The following is an 18,526-nucleotide window of genomic DNA, read 5'->3' on the forward strand; positions in this document are numbered from 1 at the left end:
AGCAGCTCAGTATGGTCAGTTCACCAAAGCCTGAGGCCTATGTGGGGCCTCGGTGTAGTGTTACACAGGGTCAAATGCACCCTGGGGACAGTCAGGGAGCTGGCACAGCCTGTGACTTTGTCAGTAGGCTGGCTGCGAGCCCTCATCAATACCAGCCGTCTTACTTTCTATTTCCATTGTTCTTTAGTTTCCAAAGCACGTTTCCTGCTCATTATCATATTGCGTTCTCCCCACAATCCTTACAAGGAAGGGAGTCTTCCTCTTTGGTATAGAAAGTGGAGACTGCAAAGGTGTATAATTTCCTCAAGTGAATAGTGCCAGAGCCTTAGCCCGCCTTAGATCTTCTGGGTTCAAATTTCACAGGGCATTTCCACTCTGTTCGGCTGCTTTTATGGTAAGACACTGTCCAGCCCCTGCCAGCATCCTATTCTCCTGTCTTTTATTTCCTCCTGAAAAAGAAAAGCCAAAGTGGCAGAGAAGGTCTTGCCTGTTATTCCTCAGGGCGTTAGACGGTCCTAGAACCCCAAAGAAAACTTCCAGCCTGGGGGCTGGTTTCCTTTGCAAGACCTCCCAGTCTTTCCCCTGGGTACGCACAGGCCACCCAGCCCTGCACCTAGGCCAGAAAAAGGCACAAATGCTGGGCTCCAGGGTGGCACAAGGACGCACCTGGGGGACAAGGAGAACTTGTTGGGTCTTGTAACTGGTTATTGCTGACCTACAAGAAAGCTACTTCTTTGAGGTATGTGTCTTAGATCTAGCCCTTTGTTGATATCTGATTAATACTGATACAGAAAGCGCATTGGCCCTTTAGAGTCTCTAAAGCATAGAGAGGTTAGGCAACGCACATGTTCCTCTCTTCTTGATGTTCCATAGCTCCTCGGTCACCCTACCAGTCAAATCTTACTCACTTATTCATTTATTCATTTATCCATCCATTCAAGTAACACTTCTTGAATGTTGAAGCTAGGGCCTCGTGTTGGAATTTACTGTTCATGACCCAGAGATAGGTAAGAGGCGTACTCTGCCCTCTGAGACTTCACAGTCCATTTGAGAAAAGTAGGTGGGTAGTTGGAGGACCAAGAGGCCCCAGAAAAGGAGACCTCATTTTGAGGTCTGTGTCTTGCCCCCTCAAAAGGGATCCAGTGAACTCAGCAGGGACACTGAATGCCACAGCAGGAACTTCAGGGAATAAAAAGAGGGTCTAGAGGCTGATGCGCAGCAGAGCAATGCACAACCTGCGCAACTGTTCACGAGAACCCTGGTGCTGATCCAAGCAAGGTATTTATCATGAGCTGCTTGGAGGAGCAGAAACAGGGGGGTGGGAGGCTTTGAGGAAGTAAGTCAGGGACCAATGTTTAAGGAGGTCACATCCAGAAAAAAAAAAAAAGGAGGTGAGGTCCAAATGAGTCTTGCCAGCCTATAATCAAGAAACCAGCCCAAGAGTCAGGAGCTGAGAATAGGAACAGGGCAAAGAATGGCACGTTACATGGGCAATGGGCAAAGGTTTGGCTGGGAGGATTGAGGGCTTCTTCTTACGGGGTTTGACTTCCTGGTACAGGGACAGATGCATGAGGAGCAAAAATAAATTGTTTGGGGGACAGTGTCTTCCTTTTTCCTCTTACCCAGAAATCTGTATAGCCACAGGGGTGAGAGCCAGAGCTAACGCTGGAAGTTACCGAGGTCAAACTGCAGCTAAACAAAAGGTGGAGATGCTAACACAACACTGCTGGGGCTCACTCGTAATAAAAGGGGCTGTCTGGGGTCAGGGGAGCTCAAAGTCATCTAAAATACTCAGAGAGAGGCTGAGTGGCTCCAGTCAGGGATGGTGTCGGGGAGAGGCAGTGGTGAGGGTGACTTCTGTTGACTGGGGGCTCTGAGGCGCTTCCCACTCATAAGCGTATTGAACTGTTGAGCACTGTGTTTGCCACAGTGCACCAGGACGGTCAGAGGTCTGTTTAACAGCTCGAGGACAGGGCCTGACCCAACAGGTGCTTGGAGCATGTGTGTGCATTCTTCTTGTTCTTTGATCTATTTGAGTAAAGATTTTCTTCTGCCTTTTCTCCGATCTCCAGCCTAAGGAAGCATACAATGAGCTCGGGGTCCAGTGTGGACAGCTGGGTGGCTGAGAGTCATCTCCATGCAGGCACCCGGCCCAGAGCATCAGGCTGGAAATATTTCCCATGTTCCACGGTGGGAGATGGAGGGGAGGGTAAGGCAGAAAAGCGTTATCTAGAGAAGCTATTTGGCCACATCCCCATCAGAGCCACAAGCCCATGTAGCGCATTTGTGTGGATTAGAAACAGGCGCCCCTGCTCAGGTGGACACGGTGCCCACAGTCTTTTGATTTGAAGCAAGGAGGAGGTCTGGATTTTAGCTCCCACTTTCTTCCTCTTGTGCAGTGGATAATATGCACCACTGTACTCAGTGGCCCTGGTGTCTACTGCCTGCCCCCTCCAAGCTGTGTCTCCTGTGTGCAATGAGCTCAGGACAGGACATAGCAGAAAACTGGATCAATTAATGAGAATGAGTGGGAGGCTCCAGAGATAGTTCTGTATCAGAAGTCAGCCATCTGGAAGACAAAGCCACACTAAGCCAGGGTCTCATACTAAGACTGATGGCTTGGCCCTTCCGGGCCTTTCTCAGAGCCACAGAGCACAGGGAAGTCTGAGGACAGTGAGAGACCTTCCAGGAACAAATCCCCAGATGGCTTCTTCCCTCAGTCGCCCATTAAATGCACTTACTCCTTTACTTGCACTTAAATACTTATGTGTTAAGTAGTTTTTGATTTATGCGTATGTTTAATATGTGCCTTTAATATCTGTCTATAGTTTCATTCTTTGTCTTAAATTCTAAGGTCCTAGAAAATGCAGACTCTGCATTACAGGATTAATATTGCTCAGTAAAATGCCTGGCACATTGCCACCTGGTGCTTTTAGACAATAATAACGATGATGAAGTTTGAATTCCTCGCCCCGGGCTTTCCAGATCTTCCATCTTCTGACCTCCCCAACCTCCTCCCCTCCCCACCTGCCATTACTCAGCTTCAGCATTCTGTCCAAGAGCCAAGATGGCCTACGTTCCTTGGGCACCTGATCTGAAGCTGTTTCTTTCATCAGCATACCCTCTCCTCCTCCTGGAGGAGGACACTCAGGGAGAGTGTCCAGATCTAACCCATCTCTGGAACTTCAACTCTAATACTCTTCCCCATGATACCTGCTCTGATTCCTTGAGCAGGAATGATCTTTGCTTGCCCATGCAAATTCATTTCAATTTTTTATGCATCTGATTACATTCTAACTATATCATTACTGTATTAGCAAATGACTACTTCCCCTGCTAATCTGGGACTCCTTGAGGGCAGAGGCTGTGTCTTGTCCAAGTTCCTCTCCACAGTGTTCACTCCAGGGCTGAGCACCTGGGATTTCACTCTGCAACGTGGACAAGTCCCATCCCCGCTCTGAGGCTCAGTTTTGCTCATCACTATGTGAGGGGTTGGATGAGGTGATGTTTAGGAGCACGGCGGCTCTGAGGACCACGGTCTATAGCCTGCTAAAGGCTCACTGACTGGCTAGAAGATCAGGAAGAGGACATTCCCCCACCAGAAGAGGGAGAGCTTTGGGGACTTCTTGCTTATCAAAACCTAAACATTCTCCGATTGCCAAGAAATTGGACATGTGAACCGGTTACTCTCACACATCAGATCTCTGCCTTCCCATGAATGGGAATGGCAACAGGTGACTCAGAGAACAGTTGGCATAGAGATGCTATCTCTGTTCTTCGAAGGTGGTGCTAAGGGCTTCCCCTGCAGTTCGCCTACCTCCCCTCAAGAAGCAAAGGCCAGGTCGACGATACTCCCGCTGAAGGCCAGGGGCACCCTACTCCCTGAAACCCAGGGCACCCCCCCCCACCCCCGTGGCAAGGGCTGGGCTGCACACTTGGTATCCAGGCCCCTCATCAGAGGACCTGCCTGCTACAGCACTGGAGACCCCGGGCCAATACCTATTTTTGGCGCTAATTATCAAGCATCTTGTAAGAGCCTGGGTACACAAGCAAATCTTTTAAAAATAGGCCCAAGTTGCCTCCCCAGATTCCTGGTGGTGACTCAGCGTACCGTACAGTAGCTGTGATTCACAGTGTGGGCGCCAAAGGCCCGTGGGTGAGTCTTGGCAGCTGCTCTGCTCGCCCTCCTAGAACCCAGAGAGTCACAGCCAAGGAGAGGAGGTACGTACAGCCCACTCTTCCGGAAGGCCACCCTTGCCACCAAACTCAGGCTTCTCTGCCTTATAGACGTGGCCAACCATCGAGGCCAAGGGCTTTGGGCAGGATAGCTCCAGAGCTGGGACGGGGTGGGAAGGGGGCACACTGGGACTCTGACAGCCCCATGTGGGGGCAGATGCCCACCTAAGGTCTGGGGGAATGAAGAGAAGGGGTCCACGGGAGAGAGGGTAGTAGTGGGGGACGCGGAATGTCTTGGCTGATAGAGGCCCAGCCAAGAGTCTTGGGCTTTGAGCCCAGCTGAGCTGCTGACTCACGGTGGACCCTTAATCTCCCGTGGAGTGCAGGCCCAGCTCCTAGAAGCCTAGAGGGCTTAGTGGTGTTTGTGCAGCTATAGACACAGGGCCTGTGGGCTGGCAGGAAACCCTGCCTGGCCATGAACGGGAAGGCGGGAGAGCCGGGCAGAGTGGGAGAGAACAGTGAGAGGCAGGATGAACCCTTTTAGAGAGAAAGGGGTGAGCCTAGACCAGCCTGTGGCAGGAGGGTTTGCAGAAGGGCCTGACAGAGAGACAGAGTGTGGGGGTGGGGGTGGGGGTGGGGGAAGAGTCACGCAAGCCTACACCCATGAAGTCAGTCGAGACGGCTCACCCAGGTTTAGGAAGAGATGGCTTATGCATTTGTCAGTTTTCATAGCTGAGACAAAGACTTCAACTTTCTTAAAATATACCACATCTGCTCAGAGGCTTAAGGAGGCTAATAAGTACATTAACAGAAACTCAAGACCCACTTCAGAGCTCCTGTTTCTGTCCCTTTGGCCTGACAACTCTACCCCCTGCCCTCGGGGCCCCGGTATTCATGTGATTCTCTCCTCTGTCTCTTTGTACAAATAGGAAGTGGGAATAAAAATGTGCCCCTTCTACCTGCCTCTCCAATGCTGGGAGAAGGAGCCGAGACCTGGGAAGAGGCTTTCCAAGGCTCTGTATAAAATGTTGAATCTTGGCACAAAATGTATAAAGTAGCGATGACGTTGTCTGAAATATTTTCCGAAGTGTTTCTATACCCTATAAATCTTGTTGCTCTGGGCTTCCTGCTGGTTATAGCAGGGAATGTCAATGCTTCAGAGTGTGGGGCAGCACACATCTCTGCCATTCCTCAGGTTTCACTTGTCACGTCAGATTTTGGGGAGTCCCCAAAATGACAGCAGGCTTGAGAGTCAGATGCTCAGTAGAGAAGACTTTTTTTCAGATTTTTCAAGGCCTGGATGATCCAATTATGGAACTTTATCAATGAACGGTCCTCACAAGGCAGGAAAAGGAGGAGGAGAAGCCCATCCCTTTATTTTCGACAGATCATGAGAAAAGGGGAGACAGAGAAGGCGATCAGGCAGTCAGACAGGCATGGGTCTCCGTCTCCCCACCCTAGCTTTCAGTCTGGGGGATATGTGTTTGGAAAGTGGAGGAAAAAACACTTTGCCAAAGTCCTCTTTCTGGGATCTGCAAGGACAACCTCACACGTTCCCTGAGCCACCACGGGGTTGGCCACATCACAGGAAGTGTGGCGTAGCATGGGAATCTCTGTGGTTTCCAGAGGCTGGTGAGGAACTTGGCCAAAAGTCTGGCTGGGGAGTTGGGAGTGGGGGTGCTTGGTACTGTAGCCAAGATCGGACTGCCTGGGTAAGTCGGCCTGGAAGTCCAGCCAGACCTCAGGTCTTGCGGGCCCAGAGAAAATCCTGGAGGGGCCAAGTCAGCACAGAGGTAACTGAGCCCTGGCCAAATTGCAGCAGACATCGGCAGAGCACGCATCCAGTACCTGTGGCCTAAGGTGAGCCCTCAGACCAGCAACTCTCAACCATGTTTGCACAAGAGAGTCACCTGGGATGCGTGAACCCAGGCTCCACACCCAAAGGTTCTAATTTCATTGGACTGGGTGAAACTGTGGCACTGGTATGTTTAAAAAAAGGATTCTGGGCTTGTGAACCAGGGAAGTGAACAACTTCCTTCAGGGTTAGTAATATCCTTCACACCAATGCCGGATGAAGGTGAGGCAAGTGAGCCCCACAGGATGCAAAACCTAGGCAGGTGCTTACTGTCAAGGTCATGCAAGTGCAGGGCGGGTGGCGTGCCCCTTCTTCCATATGGCCCCAGGTGCTGAATACTCATGCCTCACCCTAGCTCTGCTCCACGTCCTTTCCAGGTAGGTTCTTTCCCTGGCCTGATTTGAAGAGGCATCTCAGGCCATGAGCCCCTTTCTTCTGGAAGGTACCAGAAGGTTGCAGATACAAGTGTCCTGGGGCCGAGGGACCTGTTGGGGAATGGGCTTGAGAAGAGAGTGGGCAAAAAACCAAAGAATGAACAGACCAAATCATCACCTTAAGTGCTTTGTTGGTTTCCGGGACAAGGATGACATGACATGACTTTTGGCTGCAAAATACAGCTTAGTCATTTCTGCCAGCCCCCCTGAAGCCAGGACAGTGTGGTTAACTCACTGTGGGGGAGGGTGGACTGGATCCAGAGTTCTTCAGAGAGGGATTCAAGTTACACAAAACCCAATGTGTGTTCATGTTCTGTTACAGTCACAAAGACAGAGTGTGTGCCTGTCTCCAAATAGTGTGTGGGTGAAACTCAGGGGGCCCCTGCACAGCCCTTGGTTGCTCATCCTTTGCCTCACCCAGAAATCAGTCTCAGTGGCAGTGAATCAGAGATCGGCACCACGGAAGGCAGATTTTTTAGGAGCATTTGGAACCAATTAGTTTGTTAGTGTGAGCTCAGGGCTCCAGTGAATGGCCCAGTACTGTGCAAAAACTCAGGGCTTCACACGCTAGGACAAATGCGTTCTTTGTAAATAATAAGTGACCTTTGTTTCCCTCTGCCCAGCCTCCTCCCCCACCCTGCTTCATCTTGGCCTCAGCACGGATCCGGGGTCCTCCAGAAGGAAACCTGACCTGGCCTCAACCAATGGAATCAGGAACTCTGAGCCACGACACAACTGGGACCGGGTGTCATTCTGTGTTTTAACCCAAAGTCCTTTTTACAGGGGTGGGGACAAGGGCCCTGGCCTTTAGGAGTACAGCTGTGTTCTCAACCATGTTGGAGGACCTTTTAAAGTCTAGTCTGTTTCCGGAATCTCTTCCTTCTCAGCTTTTTTTGTTTTTAACGTTTATTTATTTTTGAGCGAGTGGAGGAGGGGCAGAGAGAGAGAGAGGGAGACACCGAATCCGAAGCAGGCTCCAGGATCTAAGATGTCAGCACAGAGCCTGACACAGGGCTCGAACTCACAAACCGCAAGATCATGACCTGAGCTGAAGTCAGACACTTAACCGGTTGAGCCACCCAAGCACCCCTCTGACCGCAGTGGGGAACCTCGTCAGAGTCAGTAGTGAAAGGAGGGAGGCAGGAGACTTGGCTCCTGATCACATCGCTGACCCGCTCAGGGCCCTGTCGCAGCCTCTGATCCCAGACACAAACCTCCAATTGTCCTGAACCAATTTCCTTCAGAATAAGAATCTGAGGTCTGACTTCCTTCCAATCTGCTGGTTTGGCCAGATCTGGGGGCAAAGGGGCTCTGCCTGCTGTCAGGGGCTCTAGAGATGGTGAACACGTGAGCAGCTACTGACGTCTCTAATGAACTAGGCCACTTCAGCTCAAGTTCTGTCTCTCTCACTCTTGATTTCTGCTGAGAGAAGCAGCCTCAATGACCCATAAAACTCAAGAGTTTTTTCCCCTACCCATTTGCAGGGATCTATTAATCTCTTCCGATAGCCAGCAGCTAACCCATCTGCAAGACACCTGGTCTTGATTTAATTAATGTGCAAAGCAAAAGAACATCAGGCAGGTAAAAATCTGTAATTAGCAATAGCCTCTCAAGATTTTCTTTGTTGGTTCGCCCCTCCTCCCCTTTCCAGGCAGTGGGAGGGAATGGGAAGGAGCCAAATGCAAATATGGTTTAATTCCATCTTGAGTAATTACTCCGGAAAGCCCTCTAAAAAAAATTGCTGGCTGTTTAACTCAGCAATTTGAACTTGCATTTGGGAACGTCATCAAACTGTAAATGCTTTGATCTTTTTTATGCTTCTGTACATAAGGAAAACCAAGTACACCTAATTCCTATGCCGTGTTGTCATAAGCATTAGAAACTCTTGGCACATGGCCACGGGTAGGAGGCTTGAGAGGGGCTGGCTTTGTCGGAGGAGGAGACAGCTGGATGCCTTGGACTGAACGTCGGAAGAGGCTGGCGCTCTGCTCCCCACTGCACAGTGGCTCACAAGACGACACTGGGCAGGACATGCCCCCGCCTGACCTCCATTTTCCAGTCTTCAAATAAGGGGGTAGGGCCAGATGATTTCTAAATTTCAAAGACTTCCTCCTCAACACCCAAGCTCTGCCATTCTAGGAAACACATTCCTTTCTCACACCACAAACCCAGAGGTGAGGCAGATTAGGCAGGGGCAAAGGTAACCAAGTACAGAGACTTGCTCTGCAGGCTTGATTGTTAAAACTTTTAAGGAAAAGATGATTATTGTGGAATATGAGATTCCTTTGAACAGGGGTATGCCTTGAAAGCAGTGTAGAACCTGTAGCCACAGAGGAGAAAAAAATTAACTGGCCTCTGGGGGTTTTGTGGGGCACCTGTGACCTCAGACTTAATCAGCATCACATGCTCTCCTATAACACCAGAAAACCACATGGGTTTTAGGCAATCACCCAGATTAAACCAATGCCATTGATTTCATGCTCTTGCACGCTTTGTGGGAGAACAAAAGTAAGGAAGAGCAGGAAGGAGAGCACAATTGGGGCAACAGGGCCAGAGATCTATTCATTCATTTCTTCACCCAGCATTCATTCAGCAGACGCTAACACCCGAAACGCGTGGGCCCTAGGGAGGAAGTAGGAACAGGATGAAGCACAGCCCGGAGTCTGCCAAAGACTCCTCAGGCTTCTATGTTCACTTCTTTGGCACTTTTGGGTTCTGTAGTAGATCTGTAACAAGAGGAAGTCATTCACAAGTCGGCTTATCTTCTAGCTTTTAATGAGCGTGGTGCCCAGAGGTCCTTAACTAAGGATGCCCACCTCTGTCAGGTTCCTATTCTTCCTTCAAGGCTCCTCAATTCCATCCCATCCCCAACCCCCCATCCCGGACATCCCTTGGCAGATGTGATCTTTTTTGTCTTCTGGTCATCCATGGCATTTGGTTGGCTCTACTCAGTTGGGTATCTTATACCCAAACTTGCACTATTTTTGATTATGTATACGTCTTATTCTCCTTTAGACTGGTACCTCCTTAAGGGCAGGTAGGTAGGACAGACTTTATTGGAATGGCCAATAATCTGGTTGTGAGATTATATTACAGTCTTGCCAGTCTTTGAGGGAAACTGGGTAAAGGGTACATAGGATCTCCCTGTATTATATCTTATAACTGCATATACACCTATAATTACCTCCAAATAAAAAAAGCTTAATTAAAAAGCAAAACACACGGAACCATAAGGCCTCAGAGGTGGAAAAAACTCAAGAGATCAGCTAGTGCTGTCTTTACCCAATGTGTGAATTTCTGGCAAGCATCCCACATGGAGATTTACCTAGCTTTTTTCAAACCCCAGCAATGGAGAACTCATTGTCTCATCAGAAAGAGCATTCCATTTCTAGACAATTCTAATTCTATTCTGAAACAAGACTGGCCGGGCTGTAACTTTCCCCTTGGAGCCCACACAGAACAAGTTGCTCCCTTATCCCACAACCTTTCAGGTATGTGAAGATGGTCATGTGTCCATCTGGGCCTTCACCAGGCTGCAGGGGTCCAGTTCTCTCATTTCCACAGTGTTGAATTCTCCTGCCATTCTAGAGCCTTTTTTTCTGAATGTACCTCGTGTGTTACTCTGATCTGAAACAGGATTAACAACCAACCCCCTTTGTCCTGGACACTCCACTGTTTCCAACGCAGTTAAAGACCACATTAGCATTTTTATGCTAACTCCCAACCATTGGCTCATATTAATGGCAGAATCCATGAAAACCCTTGGATCTTTTTGGTACACCAGCTGCAGCCAAGCTCCCCATCCCCTACCTTGCCAATTATTTTGTTTTGTTTTGATTTTCACTCGAAGGTGGGACTTTACATTTCTCTGTACCTGCTGTGGTCCTAACCTCTCGCCGGTTGAAACCCTGAAGGAGGGCTGAGTCTGTAGTGAGGTGCAGAAGACTGAGGGAGAGGGTGTGTGCTTGTGCGTGCTGCCGTGGTTGGCCCGCATGCTGTAGCACTGTGCCCAGAGACGTACGAGTACTTCTAGCGCTGGCAACCCTAGGGTATTGCTCATTGTTGTTGAATAGCAAGATAGGTTTATTTTTATAACAAGTATTTACTGCAGAACAGCCTTGCAGAACCTCCTGGGTTTCACAACTCTTCCGGCTCTATTACGTACGCAGAATGATGCCAGACTGGCTCCTGTTCTCATTCCCTATCCCCATAGAGACGCATCAGGTTAAGGCTCAGTGTCAAGCCTCTGTACCCAGGACTCAGGGAGACAGGGAGGATGCCTCCGTGGGACATTAGAGGGCAGAGCCGTCTTGCCTACTAAATGAGAAGGCAAGCCTTTCAGGTTCTTTAGAGCAGAGTGGGACAGAGTATCTGCTTATGTAAAATCAGTGAGGTCCAGCTCTTCTTGGGGAGGGTTAAATTCAAGTCTAGAGCCCAAGTCTCTCTAGCAGAGAGTGCTTGGTGTCCTCCAATACCTATTCTTCCCTTCTTAGAAATTTTAGCAGACGGATGCCGTTCGGTCGGTTAAGCGTCCAACTTCGGCTCAGGCCATGATCTCACGGTTCGTGAGTTTGAGCCCCATGTAGGGCTCTTTGCTGACAGCTCAGAGCCTGGAGCCTGTTCAGATTCTGTGTCTCCGTCTCTCTCTGCTCCTCCTCAGCTCATGCTCTGTCTCTATCTCTCTCAAAAAATGAATAAACATTAAAAATTTTAAAAAAAAATTTAGCAGAGCACTTTCTCATGCACAATAAAGGTGACAATCCCCATTCTTCCTTTGTAACTAGGCATTGCCATGTGACCAGATTCTGGCTATTGGGATGTGAGTGGAAATGGCAAGAGCAATTTCTTTGCCTTTATAGGGAAGGGGGCTGCCTGGCCATGGTTCCTTTCCCACTATCTATTGGTTGAAGTGTGGATGGTGAGCCATATTGAACCATGTGTGGTGGTGGTGAGCCATATTGAACCATGCAAATGAGGACAACAACCCAGAGGTGATGGAGCAGAAAAGAAGCCTGTGCCTCTGATGATTCACTGAGCAGAACCATTTTATCAGCTCAGAGTTTACTTGATAAATACACTTCTATTTTGTTTAAACAGACCACAGTTACTCTGGGTCTCTGTCCCATGTAGCTAAATCTGCACCCTAACTAATACAGTGTTCCACCCCACTTAATTCTTGGCTTCCTGTTCTGCTTCTGCCCTTTCCCTGCCTTCCTTTTAGCCCACAGCTTCATTTTCAAGCTTCTTGGCATGTCCCTCCCCACTTGGCCTGACCTGATCTCTCAAGGTAGCCTTGGATCCTTTCTCTGGCACTGCCCTGACAGGCAAGCATTAGGGAAAGGACGGTGGTGGTGGTGGCCAAGCTGGCATTTCCAGATTGTTTGCTCTCTGGTTCCAGCCTATACCACTTGTGTTTCAGATACAAGTGCTTGGTGCCTTCTGAACCCTCATTTTGTCCATTTGTCTTGAGTTGAGTCCTTGCCTTATTTCCTTGCAACAAGACTGTAAGCTCGCCAAGGGCAGTCACTGTATCTGTCCCCTCTTGAAAAGCCTACAGCCACTTGTCCATAGTAGGTTCCTAATGAATGTGTGTAGATTCACATCTTGGGATTCCCAGGGCACCACAATGAGCCCTGGACATTGCAGAGTTCAGGGGACCTGTTACTACCTTTTACCAATGTTGAAACCTTCCCAGCTGGAAAAGGCAACTGGATCAGTAAATTAATTCACCAGATGATTCTTCATTGGGGTTTGTCCAAGAAGTTTTCCTCCCTGGACAAAAAAACGGGGAGGAGGTTATGGCATTCAGTGCTACTTAATCCCCTAGCACTTCAGCCTCCTGAGACAAGCTATGTCCACCCACTGATGACCTTTAAGTGTTAAGCAACAAACCCAGAGCAAGCTAAATCTTAGTCACGGAGCTCAGAAGAAAGATTTGGTCTGCACTGTACTTTCTGTAACACCTAAAAATAACTTCTCCCTATGGACTTGAGTGGGGAAATTGGGAAATATAGAAGACTTTAATTAAAAAGCTGATAAGAGGACAGGTACACTGCTGTACCAGACTTTGCAGGGCCGAGGGAACTAGAAGACACGTGTGTGTGTGTGTGTGTGTGTGTGTGTGTGTGTGTGTGTACCTGAGGGCATGGTTCCCCTGCAGTAGATCAAATCTGGGGCAGTAAAGGCACATCATGGTCAGGTTTTGCCACTCTCTCTTCCAGTGACTAGTGTGGAGAAGATTCAGTGAGACATTGGAAGCCACTGGAGGCAGATGGAGCTCCAGCTTAGAAATGGGTCCCAACTACCAGCTGTGACACTTCCTGCTCACCTGGGTGGGTAGCTTTAGACAAGTCTGTGAAGCTTTCTGGACTCATTTTTCTTATCCTCTGATGGGTAAAGTAGACGAGATGCTCTCCAAGTCCCTCCCAGCCACAGCATTCTTGGGAGATTGGTTTTTTCTCATGGTCATCTGCTTCACGGCTTCCTTTGCCTCCTCTGCCTCCACCCCGTCTGGCCACCCATATGCACCGATGCCTTTCCTCACTCCTCCCCGTCGTCTGCTTCTCTCGCCACTGGACTAGAGGAACAGGCATACTCAGAGTTTCCCATAAACACAGACTCTTATGAACACCAAACAGAGACAGACTAGGAGGGGAGGCAGCACACGAGCCAGGCTGCCGTGGGCTCAGCTCCTCGGGTGCCTCAGGTGTGTCCTTATTGACCGCCTGCTCTGTCTGCTGCAATTTACCGGCGGCATCCAGGAAGCCGGACAGGGCAACTGGGACCCCTCTAAATAGGTGAGTGATTTCTTTAGGGCTCTGACTTATTTTGATTTTATCTTACTTTTCTGGTCGGTTCCAAAGTCTTACCACATGTCCTCCCCATCCCATTCACTCATCAGCGTGTATCTGCTCTCATTCCCTCTTGTTTTCCTACCCAGATGAAAAACCACAAGTCACAACCGGCTCCCAAAGGAAAGAGTAAGTATCAAAATAGCCGATATTTGGATGTTGGTTGCCGTCTCCCAGAACACTTCCTCAAAAACTATGATCTCCTGCAAAAGCTCAGCCTTATTGAATTATATTCCTGCTCACCCCTGTGGCAGAGGGCAAAAATGGCCACAAGAGTTTGTAGCTCCTCTCATTTCTAGGATAGCTCATTTCCTTGTTCCCTTTTTTTATTGTGGTAACATATACACAACATAAAGTTTTCTATTTTAACCCTTTTTAAATGCACAGCACTGTGGCATTAAGCACCTTCACATTGTTAGAGAGCCATCACCACCATCCATCTCCAGAACTCTTCATCTTCCCCAGCTGAAATACTAGACTCATGAAACACTGACTCCTCCCTTCGCCCCTGACAACCACCATTCTTCTATCGCCCTGCATTTGACTCCTCTAGGTACCACACGTAAGTGGAATCATACAGTATTTTCATGCTGTGCCTGGCTTATTTCGCTCAGTGTAGCATCTTCAAGGTTCAACCAAGTTGTAGCATGTATCAGAATTCCCTTTCTTTGTGGGGCACCTGGGTGGCTCAGTTGGTTGAGGGTCTGACTTCGGCTCAGGTCATGATCTCACGGCTCATGGGTTCGAGCCCCACGTCGGGCTCTGTGCTGACAGCTCAGAGCCTGGAGCCTGTTTCGGATTCTGTGTCTCCCTCTCTCTCTCTGCCCCTCCTCCACTCACACTCTGTCTCTTTCTCTCTCAAAAATAAACATTAAAAATTAAAAAAAAAATTCCCTTCCTTTTTAAGGCTGAATAATATTCAAGTGTATGCACAGACCACATTTTGTTTATTCATTCATGCTTGGGTTCTCCATTAGACTCTTGGGTTACTGTGACCTGTTGGTCAAAAACTTGGGTTACTTCAACCTGTTGGTTGAATAATGCTGCTGTGAACATACATAGGTGTACAAATATCTGTTTGAACCCCTACTTTCAATTCTTGGGGGCATATACCCAGAACTGGAATTGCTGGATCCATAGCGTAATTTTATGGGCTGCCCCATTTGACATTCCCAGCAGCGATGCACCAGAGTCGCATTTTTCCCACATCTTCTGCAACACTTCTGATTCTCTGGTTTTGGGATAATAGCTATCCTAATGAGCATGAAGTGGTATCTTGTTGTGGCTTGATCTACATTTCTCTAATGATTAGTGAGGTTGCAAATCTTTTTGTGTGTTCAGCAGCCATTTGTATATCTCCTCTGGAGAAATGTCAAGTTCCCCATTCTTTGAATCTGGGCTGACCATTAGAGCGACTGTCTGTCCCAGTTTATCCAGAACTTTCCAAGTTTTTGTACTGAAAGTCCCGTGTCCTGGGAAATCCCTCAGTCCCAGGCTTACTGGGACAGGCAGTCACTCTAGCCGGCCTTGTGTCTCGCTTTGATCAATAGAATGCTTTAGAAATGACAATGTACAGGTTTCAAGCCTAGGCCTCAAGGGGCATTGCAGCTTCCTCTCTTGCTGCTCTTGGAAATCTGCTGCCACATAAACAAACCCATGTTAGTCTGCTGGCTGATGAGAGGCATGTGGCCCAGTTGCTCCATAATTCTTACTAACAGCCTGTTAGCCTCCAGACATGTGAGTGAAGCCATCCTGAATCATTCAACTGCCAGCCGACTCACCAGCTGACCACAGATGCACAAGAGCCTAGCAGAGCTCAGCCAAGCTGGCCCGGACCAGAACTGCCCAGCCAGCCCGCAGAACTATGACCTAAATAAATGGTCGTTGTTTTAAGCCACTTTTGGAGATGATTTGTTACTTTGTTGATCGTTGTTTTAAGCCACTTTTGGAGATGATTTGTTACTTTGTGAAAACTAATTCATACAGCTCCATGTCGTAAAATATGCTCTATTCATTGTTCCCATAAGATCTTTGCTGCGGGCAGGACATTCCTGGGCTCAAGTGCCCCTCTTCTCAGTGAGAAGAGCTTTACCTACTCTTTTATTGCAGCCCAGCCTCTGAAGCAGCCAAGAGGCCATTCATCCTCTCTGTCAAGTGCAGACAAAAGCTTTCCCTTTTTCCATCCCTTTGTCCACCCCTCATCATCCACTTTTCACTGCAAAAGGACAGATGTGCTCATTAGATTTATACGAAGTGGACATATGGGCCTTCCGTGCACACCACAGCCAGCCACATTTTCTTAGTTTCTACCTTTCTCTCACCAATCTTTTTCTTCTTGATCACAGTGTACCTAGAAGAGTTCTGACTTGTTTCAAATGCCCTTTCTCCAGTTGGCTGAAGCTTCTGTGACTCCACTCCTGTTTAGCTTGCTTGGTTCTCTGGACAGGCACAATGAGAGGAATAGTTTGATACCAAACTCTGATCACTGCCATCCCAATGAGCTGTTTCAGAGCTGGTCAGAGTGTCTCGATCTGGGAACTCGAGGTCAAAGGGACTCTTCTGGTCTTCTTTTACAGGAGACCTACTTCTTTCTGGAAACTTCAGGCCCTTAACCCTTTTAAGAAACATTGAACTGTTATTCATTGTTATTAATTGACAAAGGCCCAAAACATGCACTTTGTTTTTTCTTTTAATCTCCTCGATGAGCCTTTGCGCCTACAGAGAGAGGTACCCTGGCCTCCAGGGTTTCTAGGCAGTGGCCTTGGATGGCAGAATTGATTCCCTGCCTCAGAGTGACGTGAATCCCATTTCAGGACTCTTCCTAGTTCTGAGTCAATAAAGATAGAACCATAGACATGTCAGAAATTCAAGGACTTGGGGCGCCTGGGTGGCTCAGTTGGTTGAGCGACCGACTTCTGCTCAGGTCGTGATCTCGCACTTTGTGAGTTCGGGTCCTGTGTCGGGCTCTGTGCAGACAGCTCAGAGCCTGGAGCCTACTTCAGATTCTGTCTCCCCCTCTCGTTGCCCCTCCCCTGCTCACGCTCTGTGTCTCTCTGTCTCTCAATAATAAATAAACGTTAAACAAAAAATTAAAAAAAAAAAAAAAAGAAATCCAAGGACTTTAGGAATTACCTGGTCCATGGGGCACCTGGACAGCTCAGATGGTTAAGCATTCGACCCTTGATTTCGACTCGGGTCATGATCTCACAGTTGTGAGATCGAGCCATCGTCGGACTCTGCGCTCTTTATGGAGTGCAACCTGTTTAAGATTATTTCTCTCTCTCCCTCTGCCCCTCTCCCCTGCAGAAAGAAAGAAAGAAAGAAAGAAAGAAAGAAAGAAAGAAAGAAAGAAAGAAAGAAAGAAAGAAAGGAGAAGGAAGGTGGAAAGGAGGGAGGAAGTATGGATGGAAGGAAGGAAGGAAGGAAGGAAGGAAGGAAGGAAGGAAGGAAGGAAGGAAAGAAACAAAGAAAAAACCTGATCCAACATTTCCATTTCACAGGTGAGAAACCATGACCCTGACTTGCCCAAGTCTAGAATGACTTGCCCATGACTACCCAGCAAGGTGTTGGCAAAGCTGGAACTAGAACCATGGCCCTCGGCCCCCCAGTCTGGTGCCATCTCAATTACCCACTGCTGCAGACAAACATTCTCCAGGTGTTTTCCAGTAGGCTCTTGGCTCGGGTTAACTTTTGAAAAATGAGTTAGGAGAGGGAAAAGGAAGCCGAGGAGTTTCTGCAGACCAGACTGTTGGGTGGCAGGAGCAGAGTGTGGAGTGCAGTGCCACTGAGGTGAGAGATCTTAGAAAGGCTCCTGTCCTCTCCTTGAGCTGAGCACATCCAGGGAAGAAACAAAACTTTAAAAGGAGTCAAGCCCCTCACCCAAGCCAGCATGGGAACACCTACCAGAAAGTGGTCTTGTCCTTTCCATTTTATTTAGGCGATCCTTTTCTTATGAACTTACACAACTTTTCTGGAGGAAAACACCCATCACATGTTATTGAGGGCTTCTGTTTCTGTTCATTCCCTTCTGATGCTTGTCAAGTTTTCACGTTGTACAATAAAAGTGAGTATACACTTCTCGGTGTGTTTTTTCTCTAATATTATTTCATATTCAGATTTTTTGTGTGTCAAAGTTCCTCGTGTTTGTCACTTTTAATTGTAATACTGTGTCCATTATGCAGGCACGTCGTAATTTGCCTCAGGGTGAACGTTTGTATCATTTCTAGTTCATTAGTATTAATAACATCAACATGGTTATTTTCATACCAATAGTTCTTTCATCCTTTCGTGTTTATTTGTTCCAGATGTGCTTCCTTACATGGAATGAACGGGCCATGGCTAGGACTCAGCTCTCGCTATTGCCAGATGACTCTCCAGAAAGACACAACTGGTTTACAGGGTCTCCAACGCCATTAAATATGCCGTTTTCCCCTGCACAGAACTGTGCTATCGCTGAGTTTTGTCATTTGTAGTCACTGTTGCCATGTCAAATTGGGGAAGCCAAGGGGCGCCTGGGTGGCGCAGTCGGTTAACCGTCCGACTTCAGCCAGGTCACGATCTCGCGGTCCGTGAGTTCGAGCCCCGCGTCGGGCTCTGGGCTGATGGCTCAGAGCCTGGAGCCTGTTTCCGATTCTGTGTCTCCCTCTCTCTCTGCCCCTCCCCCGTTCATTCTCTGTCTCTCTCTGTCCCAAAAATAAATTTAAAAAGTTGAAAAAAAAAATTAAAAAAAAAAATTGGGGAAGCCAAAACAGTTAGGAATATACGATAGGAGTCAAGGGAGAGGATTTGCAAGATAAAACCAAGAAGCAGAATTGCGCAGAAGCTAAGACAAATGCTCCCCATGAGAGAAAGTGAATGACATTCATTTTTTGTGGCCACTTGTCCTGGGGGTATGTATGTGATGGACTGACCTGAGTTGAAACTTTAGAGTCAGGGTGGGTCCCGCTTTGGCAAATTGTGTGGTGGAGCCTGAGGCTTGTTTCTGTCTTCGTATTTCTTTTCCTTTTTAGCAAGCCTATGCATCTTTCTGTGGATAGTTTACTATCTGCAATCCTTCTGTGCACTATCTTTGATTCCTTGTCCTTGAGGTCTCTTTCCCCCTGCTTTCTCAAGCAAAAATCAGAGCCCCTGGATCATAAAGGAACTTTCTTCCCCAGCTTCTCTTCACCTACAGCACCCATAGCCCACAAGAAAGCATAGCAGAGTGGCTT

At 48.2% G+C, this 18,526-nt stretch overlaps 2 long non-coding RNA genes across 4 annotated transcripts in view; one reads left to right on the forward strand and one right to left on the reverse strand.

Moving 5' to 3' along the window:
- The window catches only part of LOC102899975, a 121,326-nt gene that overhangs the window by 22,551 nt on the left and 80,249 nt on the right, over window positions 1-18,526 (reverse strand). The gene's annotated exons all lie outside the window — the stretch shown is intronic.
- Window positions 9,752-17,757, forward strand: LOC102899942. 2 transcript variants are annotated; one of them, XR_002745290.2, is made up of 5 exons: window positions 9,752-9,956; window positions 12,687-13,262; window positions 13,406-13,445; window positions 17,254-17,379; window positions 17,621-17,757. It is a non-coding gene; the product is annotated as an uncharacterized LOC102899942 (long non-coding RNA). The 2 variants fall into 2 exon arrangements; XR_002745289.2 differs by having other exon boundaries at window positions 9,763-9,956; window positions 12,687-12,797.

The sequence above is a fragment of the Felis catus genome, chromosome C2, assembly GCF_018350175.1.
Source record: "Felis catus isolate Fca126 chromosome C2, F.catus_Fca126_mat1.0, whole genome shotgun sequence".
Taxonomy (NCBI): domain Eukaryota; kingdom Metazoa; phylum Chordata; class Mammalia; order Carnivora; family Felidae; genus Felis; species Felis catus.